This window comes from Kogia breviceps, chromosome 3 (genome assembly GCF_026419965.1).
Source record: "Kogia breviceps isolate mKogBre1 chromosome 3, mKogBre1 haplotype 1, whole genome shotgun sequence".
Lineage (NCBI taxonomy): Eukaryota > Metazoa > Chordata > Mammalia > Artiodactyla > Physeteridae > Kogia > Kogia breviceps.
The window spans coordinates 161,248,307-161,264,258 of NC_081312.1; the positions used below are offsets into that span (position 1 = coordinate 161,248,307).

General features: G+C 43.0%; 1 long non-coding RNA gene across 1 annotated transcript in view; it reads right to left on the minus strand.

The window, feature by feature from the left end:
* The window catches only part of LOC136793857 (uncharacterized), a 134,431-nt gene that overhangs the window by 19,371 nt on the left and 99,108 nt on the right, over positions 1-15,952 (minus strand). The window contains exons 3-4 of the long non-coding RNA XR_010839876.1: positions 4,341-5,235; positions 2,164-2,312 (exon numbers count right to left, since the gene is read on the minus strand). This is a non-coding gene — a long non-coding RNA (uncharacterized lncRNA). The remainder of the gene's footprint in view (positions 1-2,163; positions 2,313-4,340; positions 5,236-15,952) is intronic.

Consider the following 15,952-nt stretch of genomic DNA (forward strand, 5'->3'; position numbering starts at 1 on the left):
TCATTCAACAGTAGTTACTGGATTCCTACTACACGCCAAGAACCGCTGTGGTTGCTGGAGATGCAGTGGACGAATACGGCTGTCTCTGTGGGTCACACCCAGGGGGTGGCGGTGACGTGCTCACTGAAGGTGAGCCCGCTAATGAATACGCCTGCTGGGGGCAGCGGGGTTAGACCGGTGGTCTAGTGGAGGGGGCGGGGAGACGGAGCTGCTCAGATGAAGTGGACCGACGGCCCCTCTGACAGGCTGACACTGGTCAGTGTACCCACGGAAACACCCTTTGCATTCTGCACATATATCTGCAAACTGACTTTTCTTCCAGAGCAGGACCTGGACCAGAAAGCACCTACGTCTTGTGGTCTTGAATTCACAGACTTGAATCAGGGGTGCAGGAGGTGGGAACTGTCAATCCGGGACAGGATGTGGACACTGGGTGGGTTTCCCTGGGGCTCGTTTTCTGTGGTCCTTCGAGAAGTGAAAATACGGAGACACACGCCAGGCACAAAGCCCCCAGAGAACCTCCTGAAAAGCCATCTTTAATCAGAAGTCTGTCCCGCGCGTGGGGTCCCTTCTTCTTCTCTGTGTTAAGTAGCATCCCCTGGATTCTGAATGTGAGCAGGTGAAAACACAGGAGTGGAAATCAGGTTCCAAGCGGCTGTGCAGGGGCCATCGGTCACTCTGCCTCCGTTCCCGACGCGACTTAGCAGGAGTCAATGTGTGCCCTAACTTACTTTACCTACTTCTAAGTCAGCGTCCTTGGCGAGCCTCAGCACGGGCCGCAGGACGACTGACACACGGGATCTGGAAAAATCTCTCCCTTATTAGTGGGGTTCCCATTTCTGCTCGTTCTTCTCAGGCAGACGAACTGTGATTCTGGGGGACAGGGCTGTGGCACGTGGTGCTGGCCTCCCGGCTCCACTGAAGCTGCTGGTGGACAGTGGTCTGTGGCTGGAAGCCCCGTGTGTCCCCGAAGGGCCCAAAGCCATTTTGTGCTTTAAGGGCCTGTAGCTGAGAACACCCGTGGCGATGTTCACCCCGGACACTGAATGAGGATCCGTGGGCTGTCAGGGCTGCAGCGAAGAGGACACTGCAAAGCCGCCTGCTATGGACTGAGTGTCTGGGTCCCCCAGATTCATATGTGGAAACCTAATCCCCAAGGTGACGGTGATGAGGAGGTGATGAGGTCATGAGGGTGGACCCCCATGCTGGGATCGGTGCCCTTATAAAGAGACCCCAGAGAGCCCCCTGCCCCTTCCTCCAGGTGAGAAGACACTTCTCTGCACCAGAAGAGAGCCATCACCAGGACCCACATGCCGGCACCTTGATCTTGGACTCCTGGCCTCCAGAACCGTGAGAAGTATGTGTCTGTTGTTTAAGCCCCCGTCTGTGGGTTCTGGGAGGGCAGACTCGGACAGAACATCAATAGCCCCCGAAATGCCCAGACGACAGGCCTGGGGACCATGGAAGGAAGTTGGTAAATATAAATAATGTAAAATTTTGGAATTGGGAAAACCCATTCTGTGAATACCAAAGAGCTAACAGTAATGTATATGAAATAGAGATTTAGCCACTCTGTATTCATACATGAATACGTGTATTTATGTGGAATACATGTGGAGGGGGGCACAGAGTAAGAATTAATGAAATCCTAAGAATTTCAAGGGAGAAGATTTTCTGCGCTTGCCTGGTGCAGAATATTTCCGCCATGCAGCGTTTCTCTCTTCACTTATGTTAAATCATTTTCTTCAATCATACTTGTACCTGGGTGTCTTCTGTCTGACCTTGAGGGTAGGAATGGAAGATTTTCCTTTCCTTGTCTGAAGACAGGGCCTAGACTTCGTGTCCTGATGGTAATAAAAATATACTTGAAAGGCAATTTGGCCAGGTGGGGTGTTATGTTTCTGGGCTAAATTACTGAGCTGTGTGTTATTTCTCAAGACAGTCAGATAACCTGAATTACAGATGGAGTTCAGGAATACACATCTGCTTTTAATCTCTGGTCCTGACCAGACCACTGGGCTTCAGACCCACCCAAACTTCTTGTGAGGTGGGGACAGGACCACCCACGTGAACTCTCTTCCCCTCAATACTCAGCAGGTGAGTGAGGCATGGTGCACATAAGTGGAAGTACACAGTCAGCAATTCAGTTCAGTCCACACTTACCTTATGTCCGGAGCCCCGGGACCTTGAGGGATGTTTTGATGACGAATGTGTCAAATTCATATCCTGCATCTTGTTCCAGTGCCTGCCCTGTCGTAGGCAAATGTGTTGGTTGAATGAGTAGATTAATGTGGTCTGGCTCTGCAAAGCACCTAAAATAAATGTGACATGTTTTGATATTAGACTATACATATACAGTCTAATTCCTTCCTGAAGTCGAAGTTTCCTGGAGAAATACAGAGGCGCACCTTGAAAACCGGCCCTGGGCATGACCTAATCGACACGCTGTGGTCATCTGTCACTGGTGAACCTGGCCACGTCACTAAGTGGGGTCCAGGCTGCCCTGGGTCTGCTCTATTCAACGCCTTTTTCTCATGTGCCTTCCTGGGGCTGCTGTTCATCTGGACTAGGATTCGTCCAGTTCAGGAATCTTTAAGCACATCACTTTTTTTTTTTTTTCTCATTAGCCTTTTATTTTTAACTTAGTTTTATAATAAACAAACAAAAAAGTAGATCATTAAAAAAACACCATAGCTGTCAATTTAAAAGTTTAAGTGAGGTTCTTATTAAACAAAGCACTAACACTATATCCCATAATTACATCTTTACTTGCTTGCAAGGTGCTTTTCAAACTGTAAAATCAGCCTTGGCAATAGGGTACAAATGGTTATCCCCAGGAGTTACTTACCCCCAATGTAAGCACACTGCTTTTGCTATGAAATCATTTATTCCCAAGCAGACGGCAGTTCTGAATTATTCTTATGGCAATAGCCTGGCGTCACCACCAACCCATCTGGAGGGCTCGGGAGCAGATCTGACTGAAACACAAGGATGTTGACCTCGGGGGTCAAGTAGCTATCAATTCACAAGCTGGACTAATAGACTCAGCTCAATGTCTAGATCAAACTCAGCTCATGAAGACTTTTCCAGCCTTCTGTTGATCTGGGTCACTCCATCGATAATGTGATCTCTATTGTGGGACTGCTTGTCATCCAAGACAGTTTAAAAAAAAAAATTGAACCAGCTGGGAAAGTCGGCGGTTTTAAATAGATGTCATCTTCAGAAGAAAGGGCAGCATGTTAGCAAACCAGACCATGTGTTGGCAGAGAACCTCAGATGTACAGAAAACCCTAAGAAAAAGTCTTGGCAGCCTGGCCTCCAGCTGAGCTACCATCTATGACACAGATGTCCTTACAGTTGTAGGTTTAGGGTCGGCATCTTGAGGTGGGCCTTGGTTCGTCTTCATCTACAAAGCAATGGGGCTCCCAGGCTCACACAGGAATGGAAAAATGGGAGATGGAGAGATGGGCCGATAGGCCCGAAGCCTCACACCGCCACAGGCGGATAAAATAATCTGCATTTCGACAGCCGGAAATGGAATATTGCATTCATCGTAGAATAATTTTTACTTATTTGGTATTTTAGGGACTTATTCATGAGGAGATTCTGGGAATGCTTTCAGCAATGAAAATTACTTAGGATATTGAAATAGCACGGAGGAACTGAGCAATGTTTTATCACAGGTGTGCCTACTTGCCAGTTATAAAAACAATTTTGACTAGTTTAAAACAGGCCTTATTCTCAGAATCCCAGCTTTTTCTATTTGAAACAGTTAATACTCAACCTGGGTTCAAAATGAAGATTAATATTCACGACTTCGTTATTTGGCAAAACGCTATTAAGCTGATATTGGCTTATTCAAAGGAGAGTATAATTTGATGGGGCGGTTACTTTCTAGCTGAGTAGATACCTTCTTATTTCCTAATTAGAACGATGAAAATTCTAAACGTCTTTCATTCAAAGACCATTTCCTCCCTGACATTTTAAGTAACTGGGATTTTCCTGTTAAGGTGTGGGCCACAGCCTGACAGAGGATTTGTTCTCAAAACCATTTCTTGTATGGCAACTCGGTGCAGCCTGATCAAGAAATTTAAACATTGCTTACTGAGCTAGCCTCCGGAGGGACACATCTCATTTTAATGAGGCCCTCGGGAGGCAGGAGGATCCGCTGCCTAACTTAGGTTTTGTGTTAGGCTTCCTGCTAAAAATAACACACAGAACGCCAGCGACCATTATCTTTTAACGCAACCATGGCGTTAAAAGATCACAGTGTGATCCTTTAAAAATAGCAAAGCTTCATTAGGTGAAAGCAAAATCCACATTTCTTTTTAAATACCCACCTTCTGTGAATACATGAGCAGGGACATCCTTGCCGGCTGGGGGAAAATCAGCTCTCCTTCACTCCTGCTTGTACTGCAGCTACTTCCGATTTCTCCTCGTTACCTTCTCCACTTTCTGTTTATTAAGCACAATCTTGGAAAGAAAGAGTGTGGCGAGTCTTCATTAGCTTGGAGGCAGCAAGCTAGCTTTCAGAGAAATCTGGCTAATTAAGTTGATAGTAGGGGTAAAGCGGAGGGTCTTTCATTTGCATAAAAGCAGAGATTTTGCAAGGCATGCATTGCGAAATGTTGCCAGGCTCTGAAGCACCATTCCATCTATGTGGATTGAAATATTCAAAGCCCTCGTGGGCCACAGTGTATCCGGATAGAGGGTTCCGGTGAGTAATAAGCAAACTGATTTGTAAACCCATCAGATTTTTCATCCAGCCACGCAAGGCTCCCCATTCTGGCATGAGAGAACGATTCTATAATCTACTTGAAGAGTGAAGGAGTGGGAAGCACCTAGCTACACCCCAAGGTCTGAACTGGTCAAGTGGCCATCACATTACTCAAGTGGAGCAGATTTTTTTTCCTGTGGTAATTCTTCCACGTGTAAGTGACACTTCATATCACTAATGATTTTGCTGCTTACGGAGAAATACAGAGTGGAGCTGATCAACAGAACTTCCTGGCATGTGACTTATCATGTAAATCAGATAATTCCTTGTCACTGTAGTTTGTTGTTACATCTCACACAGATTTCACTGATGACCAAAGGATCTCACGAACAGGAAACAAAACGCTGTTGGCATCTGCTGATGGAGGCGGGGCCAGTTGCTGCACCATGTGCGATGTTTTTGAGAAGGCTTCTTGGCTTACTTGTAGGCACAACTGTTTACAAGCATCTGGGGACAGGCTGCAGAAGGGAAGGGAGAAAGAAATGTACATGTGAGAAAGGACCATTCTGTGCAAAAGTGAACACTTGACAAGAGGCCAGAATCAATTGGAGGGATTATTCTAGTATGACTGACATGGCTCTCATTTCCTACTTGACTGCTCATGATTTTTGTAAAAGGGTTGAGAGCGCATATCCCTCCATTATTTTAATATTGTAACAGGAGAATGCTATTTGCACAATTTCTCTTCACATTAACATCTTAAGTATTAGACAATAGGATGAAAGGGAATGAAAGACTTTTGAATTATTAATGGTACTCAGCTTAATGTGTATATGATATCTGAAGAATAGTTATGAGTATAATATTTGCTTGTAATAAATTCCCAGTTAAAGGAATTATTGTTAAAATAGGCATGAGACATAACTCAATATTTTTTAAAATTGTTATAAAATAAAACATTTCTTAAGCCTCATCTCATCTCTATTACATTTTCATCACCAGTCCCTTCCTCCTACCCTTTTCCTTCTCTCTCAAACAAAAGAAAAATCCCAGGGTTGGAGGAGAATCCAATTGTTACTGCAAGTTAAATCGAAGCTATCTAAAAAGCTGATAAAAGCTTTTCTTTGATATAAATCTCCTATAAAGTCTTTTGCTTCAGGTTGGCCTTAGGGGGCGATCTCAGTGTGATAAGATTCTTTGGTGCTTCACTGATTTAAATCTCTTTTGCTAGGGTCCTTCAACCTAAACAAAGTTTTGCCTCATACTGTCTTTCTACAGTGAATTCACATTTATCTACAGTATTTCTCAGGCACACCTGTGTTATCTCCCTCTGTTTGAGGACACCTGAGGGCTCTTCATTTTTGCATAATGAAGATGCAATCTCCCACAGATAAGTACACAAAGGAATACATTCTTTTGCAGTCACACTCTTATTTTTAAGAATGTATTTTCTCATTCTCTTTGGAATCGGCCTTTTATTAAATAAATTTAGGAGAATACTGTTGCATCAACTCTTCCATGAAGACATTTGATTTTCCAGCGGGCCTTTTATTTCCAATGAATACAAAGGACAAAATTGCCCAGAGTGAATAAATTATACGGGTGAACCAATGATTGCTACAAAATCGGTCACATTATTTCGCTTGCTCTATGAATCTCTAAACACAAAACTATATCAGGGATAAAAGTAATACGTACAATATCCTATCTTTGTATAGTGCGTAAATCTTTGCAATTCTCTTTTTGTTGCTCTTATTCATTTTGGTTTTACAACCAGCTAACACAGTTTAGGGCTTTGTTAATCCTAATTCACAGGTGAAGAAACTGAAGTCCAGCGAGAATCTGCCCAAGGTCACAGCCTGAGTCTACGGCGGGGCCAGGCTGGAAAGCGGCTGTCGGAGCATCCTTACTCTTTTCCTTCTTGGAATGATGCCGAAAATTCAGCCTCTGTGCACTGTGTGGAATCGAATCTCAGAGAAAGAGTTTTGGGTGAAGTAGAAAAGAACAGCTTTATTGCTTTGCCAGGCAAAGGGGAACACAGCAGGCTCTTGCCCCGAAAAACTGTGTGTCCCAACCCAGGAAGATCTGATGAGGAGTTTTACAGCAATAGTTCAAGGGCGGGGTTGCTGATAAGATTGGGGTGTGTGCAGGGCCGAAATCCTCTAATCTGGTCTCAGGTAATCTTCCTCTTGAGCTTCTGTGGTCCCTTTAATCTGGCCTCAGGTGGTTTCTTGGCTGCTCCTCCCTTGATTAGCAACTGTTCAAATCTGCCCTTTGGAACCCAGGGAAGGTCGTGGAGGCTGCAGTCTGTTCCCTAGAAACAAGAAATGGGGGACAGAAAGGCTTCTGTGCCCAGGAGCCCCATAGGGTCCTGCTCAGTTTCAAGGAGACAGTTTTGTTCTTTCTTTCCCAACGCTCATGCTTATTTGTCTTACACCTTCCACTGCTGGCACCTCCGTGATGCTGAGGAGAGTTGAGAGCAATCGTTCCTGTCCTGCTTCTGATCCGAAAGGGGCAGATTTCAACATTTAACGATAGGTAGGATTTTGCCGTAGGTTTTTGTTTTGTCTTTGTCTCACTTTGTTTTGTATCTGCCCCTTACCAGATTTAGGACATTCCCTTTTCTTCCAGGTACACGAGTTGATTCTGTGTGTTGGGTGGGGTTTATTTAGTAGCTACTCTTCCAAGAGTGTGGACCCTTCTGATACCAGCACCTTGAGGGCATGGCTTCCTGTGAAGCCCCACTTTTGCATGGCTCCAAACTTTAAGAGCCCATGTTTTATCTTTGCTTGGCTCAGCTGGTTGCCCGCAGGACAAAAGCTGTTGGTGCCTGGCTAACCCCTCTGGTTACAGCCTTACAGTCCATCCTAATAATTACTTATCCTGTCAGCTAGTCAATAATTTAAAAATAAGCTTCTTTAGAGTTGAATCATCGTTTTATCACTTTCAAAGGGGAAGATGATCTGAATCCCCTCATGTGTCTTATTTCTGGAAATGGAAATTTCTCTGCTTAGCTTCCAAAATGAAGCTGCTTTTCTTTCCTACCCGCTTTAGAAGAAAATTTGTGAGTTTACATCTTTCAAAAAATCTTTTTCCATATTTTACAGTGGGAGTTCAAGGAAGGGCCAAAATAAATGTGTGTTATCCACTCCCTTTATATAAATGTCCTGCCCGTATTTCTTCACTGTACCACAGTGTTCTTCTCCTGGCCAAGGAAAACCTATGAAGCTCCAAAAATAATATGGGGAGTGGGGGATGTCCAGTTGAACTGAAATCTGGAAAGAAACACTTTGTTTTTAAAGATTTTTCTTTTTGATGTGGACCATTTTTAAAGTCTTTATTGAATTTGTTACAATACTGCTTCTGTTTTCTGTTTTTTGGTGTTTGGGCCCTGAGGCATGTGGGATCTTAGCTCCCCAACCAGGGATCGAACCCGCACTCCCTGCATTGGAAGGTGAAGTCTTAACCACTGGACCACCAGGGAAGTCCCTGGAAAGAAACATTTTTGAATAAGAAAATTTAGTCAGGGAAATTTCCCCAAGTATGCTTAATTAAATATTACCACTTTTCAAGAAAAACAAAATAAAGCAATGTTTATGGATTTTAAAGAAACATACTCAAAGGTACACAGTAAAAAGTGGTTGCTTCTTTCAGGATAATCCCTTTGGAAGGATGCATACTTCCCAAAGGAGGCAGCCTGGACTTTCTTTCCCCCTTTCTTCCTCCCTCCCTCCCTTCCTTCCTTCCTCTCTTCTTTCCTTCTTATCTTCCTCTTTCTTTTCTTCCTCTCTCTCTCTCTGTCTCTCCCTCTCTCTTTCTTTTAATTAAACCCCAATTAAAAAAAAAATTTACCCTAGCAGCATATCCTAATGAAAGTCACACTGATTTTTACAAAACGGCCAAAAGTCACATTCAGTCAGGTATGGTGAATCAGGAATATCCAACTAGCATGTCGCAATTTTTTTTTTTTTTTTTTTTTTTGCGGTACGCGGGCCTCTCACTGTTGTGGCCTCTCCCGTTGTGGAGCACAGGCTCCGGACGCACAGGCCCAGCGGCCATGGCTCACGGGCCCAGCCTCTCCGCGGCATGTGGGATCTTCCCGGACCGGGGCTCGAACCCGCGTCCCCTGCATCGGCAGGCGGACTCTCAACCACTGCGCCACCAGGGAAGCCCCATGTCGGCATTTTTGATAACGGTGTGTATATGCCTGTGTGTGCACGCATGACTTTAAAGAATGATAATTATTAGTATTTTCTTATGTGACTGAGAGAAATTCTGAAAGGAGCTTCCCATAGATACTAGGAGGACATCTGGTAACCCAGTTGGAGACAAAGGGCTTCATCCTCAGAGGTGACTAAAGCTAACAACCTGGGCTCAGCCCTTTCCCTTCCTGCTGCTCAGATCATTCTCAACTGAGGTCTAACTGCTTCCTGGATGTCATATTAACTTCCTATCCTTTCAAAGGTTTTCTTCTTTCTTACATGTTGCTTTGTTTCACACACAGTTTCCTGATAATTAAAAAAAAAAAAAAAAACACCACTCATGACTGTCTGGATTTATAGACACCTGCTCTGGTAAGGGTACTAGCTTCCTAAGGTTGCATCAGGTCAACTCCTGGGACACATGAACTTTGTTAGCAATCGCCAGATTGGTGTGTATTTATAAAAACTACATTGGTCAGTCATTAAATAAAAGTTAGAAATAATCAAAATCTCCCCACAGACATTTATTTCTTGGACACCAAATTTTCACTAGCCCTTATATATATATTTATTGCCATAGGAGATATTATACATCTCTCAAAATAAGGAAGAATGAGGAATAACTAGAAAAAAAGATGTACTTTAATTTCAGAGTAAAAAGGATCTAAGTAAACAAAGCCATGGAGAAATTACTTACAGACAAAAAAACAGAAGCTCAACCTCACACCTACACAAAAGTTGAGTGCAAATGGATCACAGATTTAAATGTAAAACATAAAACCATACAATGTTTAGAAAACAACATGGACCAAATTTTCAGGACCTAGGATTTGGTGAAGAGTTCTTAGATATGACACCAATAACACAACCCATAAAAGAAAAACCTGGTAGACTGGACATCAAATTAAAAACTTTCGTTCTGTGAAGGGCTCTGTTAAGAGCCTTAAGACTCTGTTAAGAGAAAGACCCAGTTAAGACAAGCTACAGACTGAAGAGAAAGACCCAGTTAAGACAAGCTACAGACTGAAGAGAAAGACCCAGTTAAGACAAGCTACAGACTGTGAGAAAATATTTGTAAACCACATATCTGACAAAGGACTAGTATCTACATTATATGAAGAACTCTTTTGGCCTCTCCCGTTGCGGAGCACAGGCTCCGGACGCGCAGGCTCAGCAGCCGCGGCTCACGGGACCAGCCGCTCCGCGGCATGTGGGATCTTCCCGGACCGGGGCACGAACCCGTGTCCCCTGCATCGGCAGGCGGACTCTCAACCACTGCGCCACCAGGGAAGCCCTATATGAAGAACTCTTAAACTCAACATTTAAAAAAAACCCAATTAGAAAATGGGCAAAAGACATTAAGAGGCATTTCACTGAAAAGGGTATGTGGATGGCAAAAAAGCACATGGGAAAATGTTCAACATCACTAGCTGTTAGGGAAATGCAGGTTTAAAAACCATATGGGTTATACTACATACCTATTAGATCAGCTAAATAACAGCATCAACATGAAATGCTAGTGAGGATGTGGAGAATCTGAATCTCATACGTTGCTGTTGCTGGTGGGTATATAACAAGGTACACCGTCAACTTTGGAAAACAGTGTGGCCATTTCTTTGAAAAACTAAACATACACTTATCATATGGCCTCAAATTGCTGTCCTGGGCACTTACTCCAGAGAAATGAAAACTCATGTTTGCACAAATAAAGGTACATAACTGCTTGCAGCAGCTTGATTTGTAATAACCAAAACTTGGAAACCACCAAATGTCCCTCAATAGGTGAATGGTAAAACGGACTGTGGTACAGCCACACCATGGACTATTACTCAGCTAAAAAGTCAATTACAGGGCTTCCCTGGTGGCGCAGTGGTTGAGAATCCGCTTGCCGATGCAGGAGACACGGGTTCGTGCCCTGGTCCGGGAAGATCCCACATGCCGCGGAGCAACTAAGCCCGAGAGCCATGGCCGCTAGGCCTGCGCGTCCGGAGCCTGTGCTCCGCAACGGGAGAGGCCACAACAGTGAGAGGCCCGCGTACCGCAAAAAAAAAAAAAAAAAAAGTCAATTACAGATACCTGCAATGTGAATGGATTTCAAGGTCACTGTGTTGAGCAAAGAGCCAATCTTAACAGATCTCTTATGTGTAATCCCACTAATATAACGTTACCAAAATGACAAAATTAGAGAAATGGAAAACAGATGATGGCTGCCAGGGGTTGGGGATGGTGGGGTGGACAGGGGAGTGACAGGTGTGACTATAAAGAGGCATGCGTTCGTTTTCTAGGGATTCCATAACAAATGATCACAAACTAAGTGGCTTAAAAAATAGGAATTTATTCTCTAGCAGTTCTGGAGTCTAGGAGTCCAAAATCATGGGAGAACTGGGATGCTTCCCTGCCTCTTCCAGTTTCCGGTAGCTGCTGGCGATCCCTGTCATTCTCTGGCTTGTGATGCACCACTCCATATCCATCTCCATCTTCATAAGGTCTTCCTGCTTGTGTGTGTGTCTGTTTCTCTTCTCTTCTTATGAGGATGCCAGGCATGGGATTTAGGGCTTACTCTAATCCAGAATGACCCCACCTCATCTTGATTACATCTGGAAAGATCCTATTTCCAAATAAGGTCACATTCACAGGTACTGGGGGTGAGGACTTGAACACATCTTTTTGGGGGACAAAAATCAACAGGTAGCACTGTTGGTAGGAGGTAGCACCACTCAGTGGTGGTGAAGTATCATGTGTACCCATTACAGTGGTGGTTACACAAATCTGCACAAACGGTTAAGTGACACAGAACTAGGCACGTGCATTGTATCCATGTCAATTTCTTGGTTTTGACATTGTACATAATTATGTAAGATGCAACCATCGGGAGGAAACTAGGTGGAGGATACAAAGGAACTTCCTGCATTTTCTTTGCAACTTCCTGTGAATCTACAACTATTTCAAAATTAGAATTTAAACAAGTCAACACAGCAAACTACAAATGTATGTTTAAAGCAGACTTATTCATAATTGCCCCAAACTTGGAGGCAACCAAGATGTCTTTCAGTAGGTGAATGGATAAATACTGTGGTAGATACAGATAGTGGAATATTATTCATCCAGCACTAAAGAGAAATGAGCTAGCAGCCATGAAAAGATATGGAGGAAACATAAATGCATACTCCCAAGTGAAAGAAGTCAATCTGAAAATGCTACATCCTGTATGATTCCAACTCTATGACATTCTGGAAAAGGCAAAGACTATGGAGACAGTAAAAAGATCAAGGTTTGCCAGGGGTTTGGGGAGATGTAGGGATGAAAAGGCAGAGAATTTTTAGGGTGGTAAAAATACTCTGTGTGATACTCTAATGATGGATACATGTCATATATTTGTCCAAACCCCCAAAATGTACAACACTAAGAGAGAACCCGACTGTGAACTATAGACTTTGGATGATAATGACGTGCCAGTCAATGTAGGTTCATCAATTGTAACAAGCGCACAATCTGATCGGGGATGTTGCTAGCGGGGAAGCTGTGGGTACATGGGGTCAGGGTGTACATGGGAAATCTCAGTACATTCCCTTCAGTTTTGCTGTGAATATAAAACTGCTCTAAAAAATAAAGTATTTAATTTTTTAAAAAGTAAACAAAAACATCTCTTGTCTCCTTCTCCCCCCTCCTCTTGCACCCTTTGGTTGAATTAGGTTATATAGCCTTTGCTGTGTGGGAGACACACTCACATATACACACACACACACCCCTGCACACAAACAAAAACCCCATATCCATGTTATAGGAGGGTTGACTTGAGTTTTGGGTATCTGGGTATCTCTGTAGAAGAAAACATAGTTCTTTCAGTTGGAAAACCCACATGTCAGGTGAGGAAATGGGGAACGTCAACTGGAGAACAATTCCAAACTACTTCACAAAATTGGAACATTTTTCACTTGCCTATTATATATCTTATTTCTTTCAACACCTGGTCAGTGGGTCAGAGTCCATTTACCTGACCGACCAAGAACTGGTTACCAAGCTGTGTCCCTGATTGAGAAACACTAGGATCCTTCTGACTCTGTCAGAGAGAAAATCTAAGGTTCTTGGTATTTTCGGTGATCCCAAAAGTCATTCTTAAAGTAAAATCTGATTTTCCTCCAAAGCCACCTGTTATTTAGATCTGAAAAAGAGGCACATCAATGTGTTCACAATAGTTTATGGTGTCAGTTTATTTCTGACAGTTATGTTCTTTTAGAGTGAACTGAAGCTGCTGGTTCAATTTGGAAGGAAAATGGCAACCAACAGACTTAAATTCCAATTTTCCTCATATGACAAGGCAGTCACTTTAATGTGAACCTAATGAAGAGTCTTTTTAGGCCTCATCACGTGGAAATTGAAGACATGGTTTTAGTGCTACATATGTAGCAGCTTCACTTGGAGATATCGCTGAAACTTCTGGCTGCCTCTTTCTTTGGTTTTGGATGGCATAGAAGGTGATGTGTTTATTTCCTGTCTCATTATTGATCAATAAGCAATATGGAAAATACCTTAAGTTCTTTATTAATATCATACAAATAAAGGGTTGAAGCCTCAATGGGTGGTTTCCCTGAGCTTTAATGATCTGATTGTGCAGCCAAACCCACAATGTGGAAAATGGAATATTTTATGAAGTTCATACATTTTCAAAATTGCTCCCACAATGATGCTTTCATTTTGTGTTAGAAATGGAATGATGGCTTCTATCTTTTCCAGAAAACTTCAACATTGCCTCAAGTGCAAAGGAAAAGCTTATATTTCAAGGCCACTGACTGTAGCCCATTTACATGTCACAAGGGAACATATGCCAGTTCCTTTTACGGTAAAGAAAACAATGATGGAGTGGAGTCTCTTCACTGTGTCTCTCCATCAGCCTTCTTGTTTTGCAGATCAGCCAACCTGGCTCCTGCAGCAGGTTGAAAATGTAATGTCTCCCAGTGAGCTAGTGAATATCAACACTCTTTCACTTTCTGTATGTAAACTCCCTTTTTAGTGGATAGAGCTATTAGTCGATAAAAGTATTGACATTTTTATGGGATTATTTTTGGAAAAGACTAACATGTAATTCTAAATTCAACATATGGTAGTGGTCAAATTGTGTTCCTACTGTGTAAAACGCTGGAAGAGTAACCCATGCATTCTCTTGGCCAGCACACAGAGAGAAACTTGATTAATTTCACCAGTACCCCTTAATCTCCTTCCTTGGCTCTCAGCCCATCCTGCAAGGGTTGATAAATCTTACATCCCCCGAAGATTATTACAGTTCCTAATAGTCTTATGACATTAGAAAGAAGCTAGGCTCAATGGCACAAAATGCATCTAACAAATGAAATCACATAAATAATTTAGGTTTCACAATTTAATTTTTATGGGGCGTTTCTTTGTTGTTGCTGTTGTTTATGGGGCATAATAAGTACAGTTGGCTTAGCCTGCAGTAAATGAAAAGGGAACATTCTACACCAAAAATTTCATTGTGCTGCTGTCTTTCACTGTTGGCAATACTCAACCATCCAATTCCAGCCTAAGCTCACTCAAATGTTCATAAATAACCATCAGAGAGGCAAATACACACACACACACACACACACACACACACACACACACACAAATCTGCCCTCAATTTTTTAATAAAAGGAGCAAATCTGCTCCTTTTCTTGTTAGAAATTATTTTCCTTTCAAGAGCCTAGAGCAAATCTTTGTCTGTTTTGAAATAACTTGTGCTAACTTGTGATCATCAGGAAATATTTTTAAGAATCCTCTGGCTCTTAACACGCTGACTGAGCTCCTTCTATGTGCCAAGGACTCTGCTAAGTATTACAATGGGTGTCAAGAAATGATGATGCATGCCCTGGTTCTCAAGGAGTCAGTCCTTCGCAAACACGTGAGCATTTAAGTGGAAAAATAGAAAAGCTTCCAAATAATGAAAGAGCTGATGCAAGACAGCACATAAATGACAAAGGGATATAGGAGAGTCTGACACCGCAGATGTAGAGATTGGTCTAGTATTTTGCTTTAGAATAGCTTTCAATTAGTGCAAATATGGTAAGCAACATATAAAATTTTACATTGCATTTACAATGTAATTAGTGGACACATGACACTTAAAGTTGTTTATACAAGTCTGCTGTGTGGCCATCATTTCTCAAACTCAAGTTGATGGAAGGCCAGTCTGAAAATTTAAACAGATCTTGAAGCTTATTCCTTTTTACAGAGTTGAGTTGCTTTTTCTTCAAACATCTTCTGATGCCAGGTGCAGCACAAACACTGGGAACAGAACAGGGGAAAACACACTTTTCTTGCCCTCCTGTTGAGTGTGGTCTAGTCTGTCCCAAGGATGGGAGGGAAGGGACAGGAATGACACTTCCATTTGCTGGACATCCACTCTTGGCCACCAGACAAAACATGTATAGACCTGTGTCACACACACAAACTTAAGGACTTTGAGCAAGAGTGTATCCATCTTCACTGGGGGTCCTTCTGCTGGTTCCGTGGGTGGCACTCATGAGTCTGTGTTCAGCTGGCAGTTGTGAGGCTGGGCTGGAAGGTCTGAGAAGACCTCCTGCTCAGGCTGGGGCCCCAGCTGGGTCCTCGGTTCCCATCCACATGGCTGCTGGCTCTAGTAGACCAGGTGGCTTCTTTCCACGGTGCCCAGGGCTCCAAGAGAGTGAATCTGGATCTCCTGGGAGCTTGCCCCAAATGTCACAGCGTGACTTCTACTGCATCATGTTGTCAAACCAAGTGACAAGGCGATTCAAGGGGAGGGGAGACAGGCCCCACCCTGGAGGGAGGCAGGAGCACATACCCACCTCCATATATAATCCCCTCTGGTGTTCACAGGAATCTTTCAGAGGAAGGGGTTTCATTACTATTTTTTGTGCTTTTTTTTAGGTGAGAAAACTGAAGCTTAGAGATATGAAGAGATTATTTAACTTCTTGGAGTTCTCTAAACATTTTTGAGAGTTTTTGTTAAGAGTGAGGGGCTTAAAATGAGACACTCTGGCGATTAAATGCTTCT